Genomic DNA, 16,719 nt, shown 5'->3' on the forward strand with positions numbered 1-16,719 from the left:
CATCACGCGGCGGGCGAGGTGGGGGTTTGCCGATAGTCGGTTTCCTTAACTGCGGTCCCACTTGTAAGGCCAACTCCAACGCACGACCCCAAACGGACCTCCGTTTTGCACGAACTCCAACGATAATTTTGACTAGAAAAGCAAGACCAAGGAAAACAAGAACCATAAGAATACATTTTACTACTCCTGTAAGTTGGATTAGTGCCTTCTCGATGCATTCATTGTTGATCTGCGGAGGCTCGATCTTGCGTGCTTCTTTCTTCTTCGAGTGTAAAGAAGTAGACGTTGCTTCCTCGCATCTAGTCTCATGTCTAGCCTCTATTCTAGTAGGAGTATCAACAAGTGCACTAATCTCATCTCTAGCCTCTGTGCTAGCTAAAAGTGATAGAACATCTACTAAATTGCGCTCTATCAATATATGGATGTACTCTTATTCCCAATACAAAAACTTGCATCCATTCTACTCCCTCCATTGCACAATACATGCCTTCTATTTGTCAAAATATATATGTATCTAGACATGTTTTAGCATATATGTACATCCATTTTTGGACAAATGGAAGTCAAGTATTTTGGAATGGAGGGAGTACACAATAAAATTTTTAAGTTAGCACAACTAGTCTAATCCGAGAGCACAACCGAAGATTTGGTCGGGTTCTTCCTCCTTTTGCTGACACGTGGGACATCCAGCATCCAGGTTGTGTCATGAAAGAAAATAGAGTGGTAGTTGAAGCCACGAGATGTGCATCTTGGGTTAAACTGTAAATAGAATCTTACTACTCTTGAGTAACTCCAAAAGCGGCCACCGAAGATCTTTATTGGATTTGTTTTTCATCACCAGCATGTCGAGGTCAAAGATGTGCAGGTTCAGTGGGTCCTCTTGCGTTTTCACTGACATGTGGGGCCGCATGTGAGCAAACAGACGATGTGCTCTGCGCATCCGCTGGCTGGCTGAGAAGAGAGATAGAGAAGGGCTGAGCACGAACTGCAGGAAATTTGTTCTATGTACCTCGATATAGGCTCGATATAGTGGGGTGGCATGGGCCATAACTAGCATTCACGTCTAGTAGTATGGCACACGCCACCCACACGAGTCCCATCCGACACCAATTTTCTTGGAGTCCGTGCTACAACCATCTCTTCTCCCTCCCGTTTTCTCAGCCATCACGCGGTGGGCGGGGCGGGGGTTTGCTGATAGTCAGTTTGCTCAACTGCGGTCCCACTTGTAAGTGAAAATGCAACACAGCACGCATTCCCGCTTGAGCGGCATGCCGAACCAACCGTGTGGGGGTGCAATGCGAACACGGCAGGCTTTTCCTTTTGAACTCGTAACTTGTAAAATTTGGTTCCGCTCCATGGCGCGACCGATAGATAGAAAATAACGATTTTTCCTAGAGTAATGAGAAGTTTGGTTCTGGCACCGTTCATGCATGGAGTACGTACGAAAATTATGAAGTTGATGCGAAAGGTAAGATAATTACTGTAGTATCATATACTACTACATGGATTTGACGGAAAGATAAAAATACATACGGATCCATCAATGACATCCTCACGCCCTAGTGCGCCGGGTCACCAACCGACATGTGAGGTGCAGCGGCGTTGGCCGCGAGCTCAACGTGCTTCTGAACAGTGCCGTCCAAGGTTGCCCTGTGGTCCAAGAAGGCCAGTGTCCTATCGTCCTCCTCTTGCATGTAGTAGTCCTTGTGGACGATTTGCGCGTAGACATGGGTGATTATGTCGATGGTGTCTTGCTGCGCCAGGCGCTGCGCGGCGAGCGCGACCTCGAGGTGGACATTCTCCGGCGCGACGGCGGGCAGTCGCAGGGCCACTAGTGCGTCGAAGAGGTTGTCACCATAGTGGCCGTTGAGGGTGGCGGGCATCGCAGAGCCTGGGCGCATCGGCTGGAGGCTTACGTCAAAGTCGTCCGCAAGCTTCTTGACGACGGTGAACTTGTCGAGGAAACCGATGAGGACCTCGTCGAACAAGGAGACGAAGCTGTCGTCCAAGCGGCCCCTCGCCTTGGCAGCCTCAAGCAATACTACCTGGAGACATTCCTCGGTGCTGGGCCGCAGGCCGGCATCGTGGACCATCTGGCATAGCCGGCTGATGCTCGCGCTCATCGCCTCCATTGGTCTAGCTTAGCTTCTAGTCAACTGATCTTGCGATTCGAGTGATCACTCTTGCCCTTGGTTAGCGTGCGTAGGTGCGTAGGATTTTGTACTACTCCTTGGCCCTCTACTGCACCTGCCTTTGGCTGTATGATAGGTGGGCCAGCCACCCCCTGGGCCCACATGTCATTCACCCAAAGGCAGTTGCCGTAAGTCAATGAAGCTGCGTCCCCCTCCGTGCTGGTGCAGTATAGTCATCTCACCGGACCTCTAGTTGGGGCGAAACGCGAGAAGTATGATGTTTACTGGTTTATTGGTCCCCTTTGCATTTTGTGCCAAGTTTTGACCTTTGATTTAACTAATAAAATGTTAATGCATGTAAACAAAAATGTTGTGTAAGTCACCTTACGAAAACCAAATAATCCCAAAATACTTAGGCACGGTGCATTAACTCCCTCCTTGTTTCTTATTTCATGACATATCAACCAATGAGAGATGTGGGCCGTGCATGCTTTCAATGACTTGAGACTACCAAACATGACATGCAGTGTTTAGTTCATTGCATGTAATCCTATTAGTACTCTAGTTAGCAAAAAAAATTAAGTTCTCTCTCCAATAGGAATAAAACACCATGTATTTATTTACGGAGGGAGTAGTACCTTTTTTGTGATATGCATTACTAGATATTGCTAGTCAAATACTAAAATCCAGATGGACGTGGTAGTACTCCTAAATCCACACAATGGTGCTACTAGTTAGTACTAGTAGTAGTACTACCAATGTAGTAGGAGTACTAGCACTATACTACCCGTTGGTCAAATTATTACGTGCTGCTCCTCACAGTGAAGTGACAAGACCCTGCGCCGGAGATGACACCTGAGTATAGGCGCCGTGTTCGGCATAACATAGTCAGCCTCACCGTCTGCAGTCACTATCATCATGGCTGTAGAGCTAGCCTGCTTACAACTAGCCCTGTTCGACATAATTTCCCGTTCATAGATGCCCATGCATTGCACGGAACACCAAGATTGGGGGTGGACAGCTCCGGCAGCGGCCATCGCGCCAGATTTTTCCACGGCCTTCTAGATGTGGTGGGGAGGAGATAAGGCTGATTGTGAGAGACAAGGAGTTGTTTGTAAATAGGGAACAAGTGCGGGCATCTTTTTGCAAAAATGGAGAAGCTTCGCTTGTATGCGTCAGATCTAGATCCAACGGCTATTGGTGAAAGATGGGAGGCACAACATCATCACCAACTCAGGACCTGTTTGATTCGCAGGATTTTGAAAACGCAGGAATAGGACACGGCAATATTACAAGTTTCAAACTGATATTACAAATGTTAGGAGTAATGCTGCACCTATGAAGAGGGAATTACTAGGAAGTTTACGTAAGAACTTTTGTTACTTTAGGTGGATGCAGCATTATCATACAAACTAAAATCCACCGCCCTGACAAGTCACTAATGGGCAAATAAGTTTTCGAGTCTCTGGCCACTTGATGTTTCAAAAACAAATTCAGCATCTGCAGAGACTTTGTCATTTAGGCTTAGACACTTGCGGTGATCAGCACACCATTCATTGTTGCGCCAGAGAACGCCAAACCTCATTACCTTGAGCACACTTGCCTCCAGAACAAAGAACCTGGCCAATTTAATCTCAGATGTGCTGCTTCGGTAGTCGATCAAATCAATTTCTGTAAGATGGAGATCAAGGCATTCGATGAGATTGTTATAGTGCAGCACATTTTTCACTTTCGGGTCTTTTTTTATCTACAAAAGAAGAGAACATATTAGAGCAGCTGGCTGCATAAGATTGCCGTGTCATCAAGAGGTACCAGTATCATTCACTCATACGATAGGGTTGGCTAGCTAGTGATATTTTTTCACTCTCTCTCTCTCTCCCTCTCTCCTTCTGTTTCCTCTCATTTAACTAGGAGCACGTGAAGAGCTTGGGCATTTGTTGCCTTCCACTATGTGGCTGATGCCATATTTCGCAAAAGTATGCCACATAATACGCATCGATGTCAAATCAAAAGATTTTGGCACCGCTCTCGCGATGTGAGAGAGTTGGCACCGCTGTGCACACAGACCCACATGTATAAACAAATCAATCAAACCAACTACACCAGCCTCTCACTCTCCCAAACAAGTGTTTTTTATTGCCTCGGTCCTCTCTCTCTCCCACGCAGTGTTTTTTCATTGCATGAGTTAATTTGGCACCGGAGCAAAGTAGGTGATCCAGATTGGGGCACCAGGTGAGCAATGGAGGGGCATCGATGCCAAATGCATCACAAGTGAATTTGGCACATGTTTTGGCCTACATAGCCCACTTTTATACTCCCTCCGTCCCAAAATTCTTGTCTTAAATTTGTCTAAATACAGATGTATCTAGTTACATTTTAGTGTTAGATACATCTGTATCTAAACAAATGTAAGACAAGAATTTTGGGACGGAGGGAATACTACCTCGTATTTAGTATAAAATTTTGACCATAGATTTACCTAAGAAAATGCCAATGCATGTCACTAAAAATTACACCAGTTGAAATTATGTTCAAATATGAATCCAACGATATAGTTCTTAGTGACATGCATTAACATTTTGTCAGTTAAATCTATGGTCAAATTTTGATACTACAAAATTGGAAGAGTAAACTAGGACGGAGGTAGTACTTGCTCTTAGGGTAACCATAGAGTTACTGGAGTAGTCTAAGTTACTTTCCACTATGACTAGCCTAGGCTACTATAGTAGTACAGCATAAAAACGATGCAGGTGATCACGTGAGAAAAAAATACTAAAAACATTTCTTTCGGTGCAGTGCGTAGATGAAGTTTTGAACACTACACTTGTCATCATAATTTGGGAAAATTACGAAAAAATTGAGCTACGTTGTAATTACCGTTTACTTATAGGAAAGAAGTTTCACCTCGATGAGTAGCTTCTCCGTGCACGGAAAGCATGTAAGGAATCCAACAACTTGATCCAGATTGGGGCCGATAGATTTTAGTGCTAAGATCTTCACTGTGCGCATGGACTGGGTCAAGCTTGTGGGAATCATTTTCTAGAAGACAGTCGTAAATACATCAAGAAGAAATTTAAAAATGTGAATTTCAAGAAGACAGAGAAGAAGATGAGTGCTGTACCTGAACGATTACGGATCCAATAAAGAGTTCGGAGAATTTGGCAGACGAGTACACCAATGCTGTCAATTTCGGCGCGTCAATGACCCTGATTTTTATTGGACCTTCTAGATCCGATACAAGCAATCTCTCAAGGAAAGGCGCATTCTCGATGACCATAACATGGAACAGCTGGAGTGATATCTTCCCAATTGATGTCTTGTTGCGGGGCCAGCAAGACACATAAATCCATCGGAGATTCGTCGAGGTGATGTGGAGGCTAATGAACCCTTGGATCTGCTCAAGACGAAGGTACTCGAGCGCAGTACAGCTGCGGAGCAGGTGCTCCATAGCCTTCTTCGAGATGACAACGTCGAAGAGGTCGAGCTGCTTGAGTTGAGGGAGAACAAGGGTGGGCATGACATTAATCTGGGGAAGATAGCAGGAGCTGAAGCTGGCGCAGCGTAGCGTTGGCGTGAGGCGGAGCGCGAACGGCGGCAGAGAGCGACATCGTCCAGCTTCAAAGCTGAGCTCCTCGAGCTGATCTAGGGCGGGGGATAAGAACCACTCGTCGAACTTGGGTTGGACCTTGCAGTTGGTACTGAACATGCGGATGTCAAGGCATCTGACTGGCCCAGGGTGCGATGAAAGGATCTTGGAGACTGCGGCCATGCGTTTGCAATCCCCGTCACAGAGGCAGCTGTCGACGGTGAGGTTGAGGGGGACACAGCGCCAGAGGGGGCACCACCGCCGGGAGAGCAGGGCAGTCCGCATGGCAGATTTGGTGGGGAGGAGGCCGACGATGACGAGTAGCATGTCGTCGGGGAGGCTGCTGATGAAGTCCAGGCTCGCCGGATGTGGTTTTGGCTCGAGCCGCTTCCGCTTGTTGGCTACCTCGCCGTCCATCTCAACCGGCGGCGACGCCGGTGTACACGTGTGCTGGTGTGTGTTGTGTGCTGGGTGTGCGCGAGTGCGTCCTTCTGTGCATGCCGCCGCGAAGTGGTGAATTGTGCGCGAGTGCGTCCTTCGCGCGCAAGAAGTTTGTCCTCAATGCGCCCTCAATTTACTAGCGTGCGGGGTGCTACCCCGAGTGGTTTCAACTTTGTTTACTTCACCGTGTGTCAGATGGGCCTCTAGTTTACTTATTTTCACCCACTGCCACATGGGCCAGCACACGAAGATATAGAACACGAGCTAACAAGGCAGCATGTGGATTGGTTGACCGGTCAACTAAACAATATACGGAGCTATACGTTGACACAGTGAGCGTATAATCCGTCGGTATAGAGAGTTCGAGTGAGAGGGGAGGCCCGTGAGAGATAGCAGAGAGAGATAGAAAGAGCTACTCCCTCCGTTCGATAATGTAGTTCCAACATTTTTTAAGTCAAACTTTTGAAACTTTGACCAAGTTTATAAAGAAATTACTTATATCTACAATACCAAAGATAAATGGTAGTATGAAGCAAGTACATGTTGTGATGAATCTAATGATCGTTCCAGATGTAAATGTTTTTCTCCACATATACCTGGTCAAAATTTTCTGAGGTTTGACTTTTCAAAACATCCATATGCTTATGGACGTGACAGAGTCCATAACTAGAGAGAGAGAGGGAGAGTGAAAAAAGTGTGTGTGCGTGTGTGAAAGAGACATGGACAACACATGATAAAAGTAGAGAAAAAACGTGTGTGTCTTATGCAAATATATCACACATGCATCTTCAACAACGGAGGTAAGGTGAGGAGATAGTGTGTGGTTGTTTGGAACCGAGAGAGCAAGACCCCTAGCACGTGGCAAGAGGGGTCTGACAAACAAGGGAGAGAGGTCGAGAGAGACATACGGAGAAAATGCAGTCATGGGGAGAGAGAGTGTATGCTTGTCATAGAGAGATCCCCTGGAGATCGTGATGGGACTACATGGGTGGTAGATCGAGTGACAAGGTGTGTGCGCGATAGAAGATGCCCCGAGAGATATCGAGATAGACGTATGGATGGAAGGAGACAATACGTGTGTTCCTGATGGCTAGTAAGAGATAATCATACTTAGGAGGGGGGGAGTGCTTGCGCCTATGATGGAGTGAGGGATTATGGTACTTAGGGGGGGTGCATGTCACATGAAGAGAGAACAAGGGCAGAGAGTGTTGGATGGGTCTATATGTATAGCGCGAGCGAGACATGTGTATGTGTGAACCAGGGAGATATAAGGCCCGTTTGGCTTGCGTTCTGAGCATCTTTTGCCTAGCCTGGGGTTGTGGCAGGATTTCATGCACGCTTGTTTGGTTGCTACCCTGTGAAAAACAAAACCCGCCTGGCCTGGGTTCCCTTGCACTTTAATTAGCCTAGCTGAACTCCAGACACTGCAAGTAGCCTGGCCCAAGTGACCGATTTCAAACGCCTGGCCGTGCCTGGTCGTGTGGCCACGAGGCTAACAGCAACATGGATGTATATTAGCATTAAATAATTGATGCATGGATTGATTGATGGGACGTTGATGCTTTGCCTGGCCCAGGCATGAACCAAATGCTTCAGCACCACACAAGCCTGGCCAGGCAGAAATATTTTACATCTCACGTCCACACCATGCAATACCGGCCATCAAGGCATGAGGGTCAGGTCACGAACCAAACTGGCCAATAAAGTTTGGGAGAGATTGAGGAGCCCCGATAAGGCTGAGTGGTGCGTCAGATAGCTGAGAGGGGGAAAGAGATATTCCATCCGCTCGATAATGTAGTGCATGTAAATTTTTTCGAAGTCAAACTTTGGAAACTTTGATCAGGTTTACACAAATGTTATTTATATCTACAATACCAAAGGTACATCATACAAAACTACATCTCATGGTGAATCTAATGGTATATGTTTGCCGTACTAGATGTAATTCTTTTTCTCCACGTACATTGTCAAACTTTGTGATGTTTGACTTTTCAATAAATCTATCTGCTATGGACCGAGGAGAGTGCCTCAGTCGAGACAGATCAAGTGCGTGTGAAGGAGAATGAGTAAGTGTGCAAAAAGAGTATGTGTGTGAAAGAGAAAGTGACAACAAATGATAAATTAGAGAGAGTGTGTGTTTTTTTGTTTCTTATGCGAACATATCACGCATGCATCTCCGAGATGGAAAAGCGAGGCGAGGAGATACACGAAGATAGCTAGTGTGTGATTGTTTGCAACGGAGAGAGACACCCCTGTAGCACATGTCCAATAGAGGTCTGGCCAACAAGGAACAAAGGTCGAGAGGGACACATGGATGGCATGGACGCATGGGGATGGAGAGAGAGTGTGTTTGTGATAGAGAGATCCCGTCGAGATCGTGAGGGGACTATATGTGTGGGAGATCGAGGGAGTGCGTGCGTGATAGAAAGATGCCCCAAGAGAAGTCGAGATAGACCATGCACATGTTTGTGATGGAGACTAAGATTAGCTAGTCATATACATATAGGGGGGACTGCGTGTGCCTACAATTGAGTGAGAGACCATCATACTTGGATAGCTGGGCATGAGATTGTGTGTGTGCGCATGTGAGATGGAGAGAGAATGAGGGGGAGAGATAGAGTTTTAGATGGGCCTATCGAGTGCGAGTGAGATATGCATGTGTATGTGTGACCCATGTGGATGGAGAGTTTGAGAGAGGGGAGGAAGAGCTCCGAGACGACATAGTGGTGCGTGAGAGAGTTACGGGCAAAGAGCCAAGGAATTTGTGTGCGTACATTGAGTGCACCCAAGATATCTACCTTGGACTAGCTAGAGTTTCATACATAGTGTGCGAGAGAGACCTATAGATGGTGTATATATGCATGCAAACTAGAAAGACCCCCCCCCCCCACACACAAAGAGAGAGAGAGATGGAGAGAAAGGGAGAGGGACCAACAAGGTTTTTGTGTTGGATGCGTGCAACAGAATTGAAGATTGTCGGCGAGAGAGAGAGAGAGAACAGGAGTCCGGGAGAGGGGGAGGTCGCGTTTTATGCATCAAAGACTGATATAAACCGTGTTTCGATATAAACTTGCATTCAAATATTTAAATTGGAGAACATCTTGTCTGCAATCCACACATGAATGGATATATGCGTATATCAAACAAGTTCATTAATTTGACTTTCAACATGTCCATGGAGTACTATAATACTGTACAACATGCTACTCGATTGAGGTGTTCAATTTTGGATTTAGTTCACTATTTTGACCTACTGAACGAGCTATTTCATTGAATCGAGATATTTCATTTTGGGTTTGATTCGCGCTTTTGAGTGGGTCAACTATTTGTCATATAGTAAATCGCCAGCAACGAGCATGTAAAAACACATTACTCCCGAGCATCATCTCTCCATCTAAAAAAGAAGTGGCAAGCTAATATTTCAAAATTTGATCCGAATCGACTTAGTAAGGTAGACATGGATGCTCGTTCTCCCAAAATTTGAACGAACCGTTAAACATCCTCTCTGCTCGGTGGAATTCGCCCGAGTAAATAAATGGGAGACACGAAATTACCGTCCTATGTGGGACACACATCAATTGGCCCGTTGTACATCGAGGGTAGGTTCGTAACTTCATCCAAGCGCACCTTCTCCTCGGCCGAAATGACATGTGCCGAATAATTCATAAACCATGGTCGGCAAAACACACTCTCCTCGCCCGAAATAGCTCGCGCCCACTATTTCAAAACACGCTCTCCTCGCCCGAAATCGCTCGCGCCCACTATAGTTCAAAACACGCCCTCCTCACCCGAAATCGCTCCCGCCCACTATTTGGGGAGAAGCAAAGTTACTCTACTATCCCCGACCCTCAGTACACAGACACAAGCCAAGAAGCCTATAGGCAAGGGTAGAACTGTAACTTCCCCTCACATTTCAGACAAATGCGTCCGTAAGACATGGTTCCACTCCCCTCCCAATTCCCCCCGCCCCCCATTCATACCTCGTGGGCCCAAATCACCTTCTCCCCGGGAAGCTCCCTTCTCCCGAGCCACAAAACCTCAGCCCCACCTCCATGGCGCCCCCACCGCACCAATTTCACAGCCGCCCTCCTCCCTAATGCCGGAGACGCTGTCCATTTGCCGTCGTGCACTGGGCCGTGTGCCTCTTACTCCGTGCTGCTGGTGCTGCCTCGACGACGGCCGCGTGAACCGTACCGGAGCCGATTCACCCCCACCGTTGTTCACGGCGCCGGAACGGCTCAAACTTCGGATCCGTCTAGAGTCCTGGTGCTGCTTCCGCGTAGCCGTCGACCGTCGCGACATCGCTCTTTCCCTGCCACCGGTCGCCACCGCAACCGCGCTGGCCTCACCGACTCGGCAGCTGGACCTGCCTACTTCACCATGCCGCCAGATAGGTCGCACCCTCATCTCAAATCACTTTATTTAGGCGTCAGTTGTCTGAATTTTTATTCTGGGCCAATCGATTCCCAATGGGAAGCAACACCCCTCGAGGCGGCGGAGCTCCTAGGTTGCCGGTTGGCTGGTGTCTAACGTAAGGGTGCGGGGCCGCAAGTTCGCCGCGGAAGCAGCGCTTATATGGCTATCTTTTAGAGTTGCGTGGGTTGAAGGTACTGCCGCCACCGGATCTGGATGACGGGGAGTCTTTGTGGATTGGCCCGGGGGCGGCGCAACCACGACAGTGCAGTGGGGCGGGGAGCGGGGTTTTGGCCGGGGCCACGGATGGCGGAGGCAGGCTTCTCTGCCATTGGTCGCTGGATCTTCGGGGAAGATTCCGAACAGTGTCAGCCGGGAGGCACAAGACGGTCAGCCATCCGGCGTAGATCGGACAGTGCCAAAATAAAATAAAATTGTGTGACCCCAATTTAGTATTCAGTCAACAGACATGTGACCACTCTCGTACCTTGTTGTTGATCCCTTAGTGTATTTCTTCAAATCAAAGAGATATGTCGTTCTTAACATTATGCGTTATCTGCATCTTGAGACACACCATCTTCCGACTCACCGCAGCTGCTCCAACAAGGGAAGCATACACCAGAAGGGAGCTATAGTCCCTACTCAACAGTTCCTTGCATCGAATGCGCGTGCCCGACATGGAAAGCCACAACAACTGCAGGGCCATCGACAAGTCAGCACATGATGCTCACTCCTATGGATGGCAGCCAGATAGGTTGTACCCTCATCTTACTTGTGTGCAACATTTATGGCTTTGTTATTCATCTAAGCATGGAAAATAGATCATCACATTTCACTGTATATTCATGCTGATCTCTTACGGGTCTTGTTCAGGAGTTAACGATGTTCCATAGTTTAGCTAAGATACTTGTTCTTTAGGTAATGCTGTTCCATAGTTATCATCCATCAGCCAATGCTATCCTACAGGCTGGTGATTATAGTATTATACCACTTCTAGTATTACCTATGTTGTTCTTTAATAATTTTGTGTGCCATCTAGTTAATCTCGAGTACAAACGATACATATTTTGTAGCTTTCATCTGTGTTCTCCCTTTAGTTTATGAGACTTGTTGCTGCTAGTTAACCCCAGTCCTACTATTTATGTCGTCTCCTACAGGCACTCATTACATAAATCTAAATACTAGTTGTCTTCCATGCATGTCAGATATAATTGCACACGCTGATATATCCACAAGAACCTCACGGAGGAATGTAAAGGCCAATAAACTTGATGTCAATGATACCCAATATGATGGAACATGTAATGGCAGTTCTTCAGAAGACTTGCAGAAAGATGATGAATCCTCTTCACCCCATAAGGTCCTTGCTCTAACTTGCTTGTGATATGGGTACAACATGCATATAATATCCTGGAGTGTATCTACTCTGTTGCAATGCCATGTGCTTAGCATGCTGATCATGCATGCAAATATGTCATGCCTTCCTGTTTTTCAGTACCTATTCCATTCATGATAACATGTTTTCAAATTCAAGTACTGTCATTCTACTCTATTGCAATGCCATCTGCTTAATTTGGACATCATGCTTCTGAATATCTTATGCATTGTTATTCATCAGTATGTACTTCATCTGTTTACCATACCATGTTTTTTTACATTGAAGTGCTGTTCTAGTGCTCTGTTGCAATGCCATCTTATTTTCCCAATCATACACGTGTATGTTGCCTTAGTTATTTCTGTAGGTATTCCGCTAGCATACAATTTTACATTCAACTAGTGTTTTTTACTGTGTTGTCCTGTCGTATCCCTAGCTCTTACACCATACTCCCTCTGTCCGGATTACATGTTGCCAAAATGGATAAAAAAGGATGTATCTAGAACTGAAATACGCCTAGACCCATCCATTTTTTTCCGGATGGAGGGAATACATGTCAATATGTCATGCCTTTCTATTCTTCAGTACCTATTCCATCTCTCTGCTGTCGCATGTTTTATAATTAAAGCACCATTCTTCTATACAAGGCATGCAAGGGGAAGACGACTATGTTAGAATCTGAAGGGTTACAAACAAGGCCTTTGCAAAAGATCCAAATGCCAGGAGATAATAAACCAACTCCAGTTTTTATAGATACTGCTCCAGCATAGAGAAACCCAACTCCTACTGATAATAAGCAGATTCCAGTGGCCAAAGAACTAGTCCGCTCCAGTCCAGCAAAAATATGTCAACTCAATTCTAAGAAGCATGTGTGTATCCTTGCATCATGAAATTTTATAGCATGCTGATCATATTTTCTACATGTTTCTTACCCATCTCTCTTTTAGAAAATAAGCTTAACAGATAGAAGAATTTCTGCAATGGTATCGTTTATGAGGAAAGATTCTTGCAGGAATTCTCTGTGCTCCAATGTAGATGTAAGTACCTGTTGTATATCACTATATTTTTACATTCAGCATGTATTTTGTTAATCGGCATGAATCCAACCTTTATCTAATCTAAATTTAGTTGTAGCAAAATGTATGATTAAAGGCCACAATGTTGATTTTTGCAAGGAAAACTGCCTGGTAGTTTTGCATCCTGAGCTGCATGAGTGTACTATCTCATATCAGTGGGTTTGATACTTTGGTTCTGCAGTGGGTTTTTCAGTGTTTTTTTACTGTGTTGTCCTGTCGTATCCATAGCTCTTACATCATAGTCCCCCCGTCCGGATTAAATGTCACATAAATGGATAAAACTGGATGTATCTAGAACTGAAATATGCCTAGACCCATCCATTTATTTCCGGATGGAGGGAATACATGTCAATATGTCATGCCTTTCTATTCTTCAGTACCTATTCCATCTCTGCTGTAGCATGTTTTATAATTGAATCACCATTCTTCTATATAAGGCATGCAAGGGGAATACGGCTATGTTAGAATCTGAAGGGTTACAACCAGGTCTTTGCAAAAGATCCAAACGCTAGGAGATAATAAACCAACTCCATTTTTCATAGATACTGCTCCAGCACAGAGAAACCCAACTCCCACTGATAATAAGCAGATTCTAGTGGCCAAAGAACTAGTTCGCTCCAGTCCAGCAAAAAAATGTCAACTCTATTCTAAGAAGCGTGTGCATATCCTCGCATCATGAAATTTTATAACATCCTGATCATATTTTCTACATGTTTCTTACCCATCTCTCTTTTAGAAAATAAGGTTAAACGATACAAGACTTCCTCCATTGGGATCGTATTCGAGGAAAATATCTTGCGGGAATTCTCTGTGCTCCAATGCTGATGTAAGTACCTGTTGTATATCACAATATTTTTACATCAGCATGTATTTTGTTAATCGGCGTGAATCTAACCTTTATCTGATCTAAAATTAGTTGTAGCAAAATGTTAAAGGCGCCAATGTTGATTTTTGTAAGGAAAACTGCCTGGTAGTTTTGCATACTGAGCTGCATGAATGTACTATCTCATATCACGCACATTACTGAATTGTAGTGCTTCTTTGGTTGCCCATTCATTCATTGTGTCAATGTTGCTTTCGTATTACCTTACCTGGCTGATGATAGCTGTGCCATATTGTGTTAATTTGGTGTAGGCTAGTTGCCCAAATGTTCGTTGTGTCAATGTTGCTTTCCTATTATCTGACTTGTCCAATGATAGCAATGCTAGTGTGTTAATTTTGTGCAGGCTGCTGAAGATAAGAAGACAAACTCTGAAAATAGCAAGGAAACCCCATTGTTTCTTTCCAGTAAATCTAGGCCAGGTAATATGGAAATAACTCATGATTAATCTATTTGGTTCCCGTCCTAATTTATGTTATGATGTAGTGGTCGAGACACTCTCCACTATCAATAATAGAAGCCTACCAAAATCGCCATCTGAATCTGTTCAGTATCCTCTGTCTCGAATGCAACAGAATAAATGTATGTTTGTGAACCAATTAATGGCTGAAGCAATGATGGAAATGGTGGATGAATCAGAGGTGCAGAGTCGTGCGACACAACAACTGATCAATCTTTTCAGAGATAGTGTAGCAAAGCAGCAAGAACTTGTCCACATGCTTATGGGCGTCATCTGTGTTGAGGTTGTAGATTGTGACGTTGTAGATGGTTAGGTTCTGCTCATTTATTTGCACTAGCATCAATCTTTGATTGCCTAGTGGATGTAATTTCCTGTAATATATGCTGGATGTGCAACGTTATTCCCTGTATGCCGTACCTTTGCTTGATCGGTTTTGGTCCTGTGCATAATTGCTCATCGTAATGGGCTCAAATTATCTAATTTGGCCTAAAGACATGAACGAACTTTAGTGGGCCCATTAAGTTAATGGGCCGTTACTAGGCCGAAAGTTAATGGTCGGCCCTCTTACCTCCCGGGTCGTTAACAGGCCGACATCGAAGCGGGCAACAGGTGGCCCCAATTTATTTCACGGGCTGTTAACAGGCCGTTACTAAGTTTGGGCTACATATGGCCTAACTATACCGTAGGCCTTTAGCAGGCCGAAAGAGACAGCGGGCTTGTACTGGACCATGAAGAGCATGGGCCGATAAGAGGCCGAAAGTCAGGTTGTATTGTAAACGACCCAACTGTGTTGTGGGCCTTTAGCATGCCGAAAGAGAAACCGGGCTGGTATTGCACCATGAAGGGCATGGGTCGTTAAAAAGCCAAAACTAAGGTCTGACTACAAATGGCCCAACTCATTTATGGTTCGTTAACATGCCGAAAGGCACACAGGGCCAGGAATTGGCCCAACACTTAAATGGGTCGCTAAAAGGCCAAAACTCAGGTCCGACTACAAATGGCCCAACTGATTTATGGGCTGTCAATAGGCTGAAAGTGACACCGGGCTAGAAATCGGCCCAACACTTAAATGGGCCGCTAAAAGGCCGAAACTCAGGTCCGACTACAAATGGCCCATCCGATTTATGGGCCGTCAATAGGATGAAAGACACACTGGGCCGGAAATTAGCCCAACATTTAAATGGGTCGCTAAAAGGCCGAAAGATGTACATCCTGAAAATTGGCCCATCCATTAAATGGGCCATTAACATGCCGAAATCTCATCGGGCTGATATTGAGCCCAAATATATAGCAGGCTGTTAACGGGCTCAAACTGACGATGGGCTGCAATGGTGTCAAATCTTTAACGGGCCATTGACGGGCCGAATTGGCACATCTCGTATGGGTCATGGGCTTAAATGAACCTGACACAAGTAGGCCTTATATGGGCCAGCCTGCTAATTTTTACTGGGCCGGCCTTTTTCACCGGAATGGGCCACTGTTGGGCCATGCCACATGTCGACCTATCATAGGCGCCTCATGTCCAATGAGTGGATGACATCTGTCCCAACAGTGAGGCAACACGTGTTTCCTGCGGCCAATGATGATTTTACACATGGAAAATCCCCATTGGTCTGGGCTGTTAACGGGTTATCAGACCCAAAACCAGACTCGATAGCTTAACGGCGTTCCGTTATGGTGGATGCCACATGTCGGTCACCCATGACGAAAGCACTTCTGTGACGCGCGATTTATTGTCATGGAAGTGGACACTTCCATGATGATAATTTTGGTAATTTCATGGAACACTTCTACGACAACACAGGCATGACTATCTTGATTCTGTCATAAAATCGTCATGGATGTACATGCATGACAAAAAACGCGACCTACTGTGACAAACACGTATCATCATGGAAGTGTATTTTTTGTAGTGTATGTTCTGAGATTGATGTTGCTATGACTTTTCTATGCTTAATGCTTGTCACTAGGGCCCGAGTGCCATGATTTCAGATCTGAACCTATTATGTTTTCATCAATATATGAGAGCTCTTGATCCTATCTTGCAAGTCTATAGTCACCTATTATGTGTTATGATCCATTAACCCTGAAGTGAGAATAATCGGGATACTTACCGGTGATGACCGTAGTTTGAGGAGTTCATGTATTCACTATGTGTTAATGCTTTGGTCCGGTACTCTATTAAAAGGAGGCCTTAATATCCCTTAGTTTCCGCTAGGACCCCACTGCCACAGGAGGGTAGGACAAAAGATGTCATGCAAGTTCTTTTCCATAGGCACGTATGACTATATTCGGAATACTTGCCTACATTACATTGATGAATTGGAGCTAGCTCTATGCCACCCTAGGTTATGAC

Source organism: Triticum urartu, chromosome 5 (genome assembly GCF_003073215.2).
Source record: "Triticum urartu cultivar G1812 chromosome 5, Tu2.1, whole genome shotgun sequence".
NCBI classification, from domain to species: domain Eukaryota; kingdom Viridiplantae; phylum Streptophyta; class Magnoliopsida; order Poales; family Poaceae; genus Triticum; species Triticum urartu.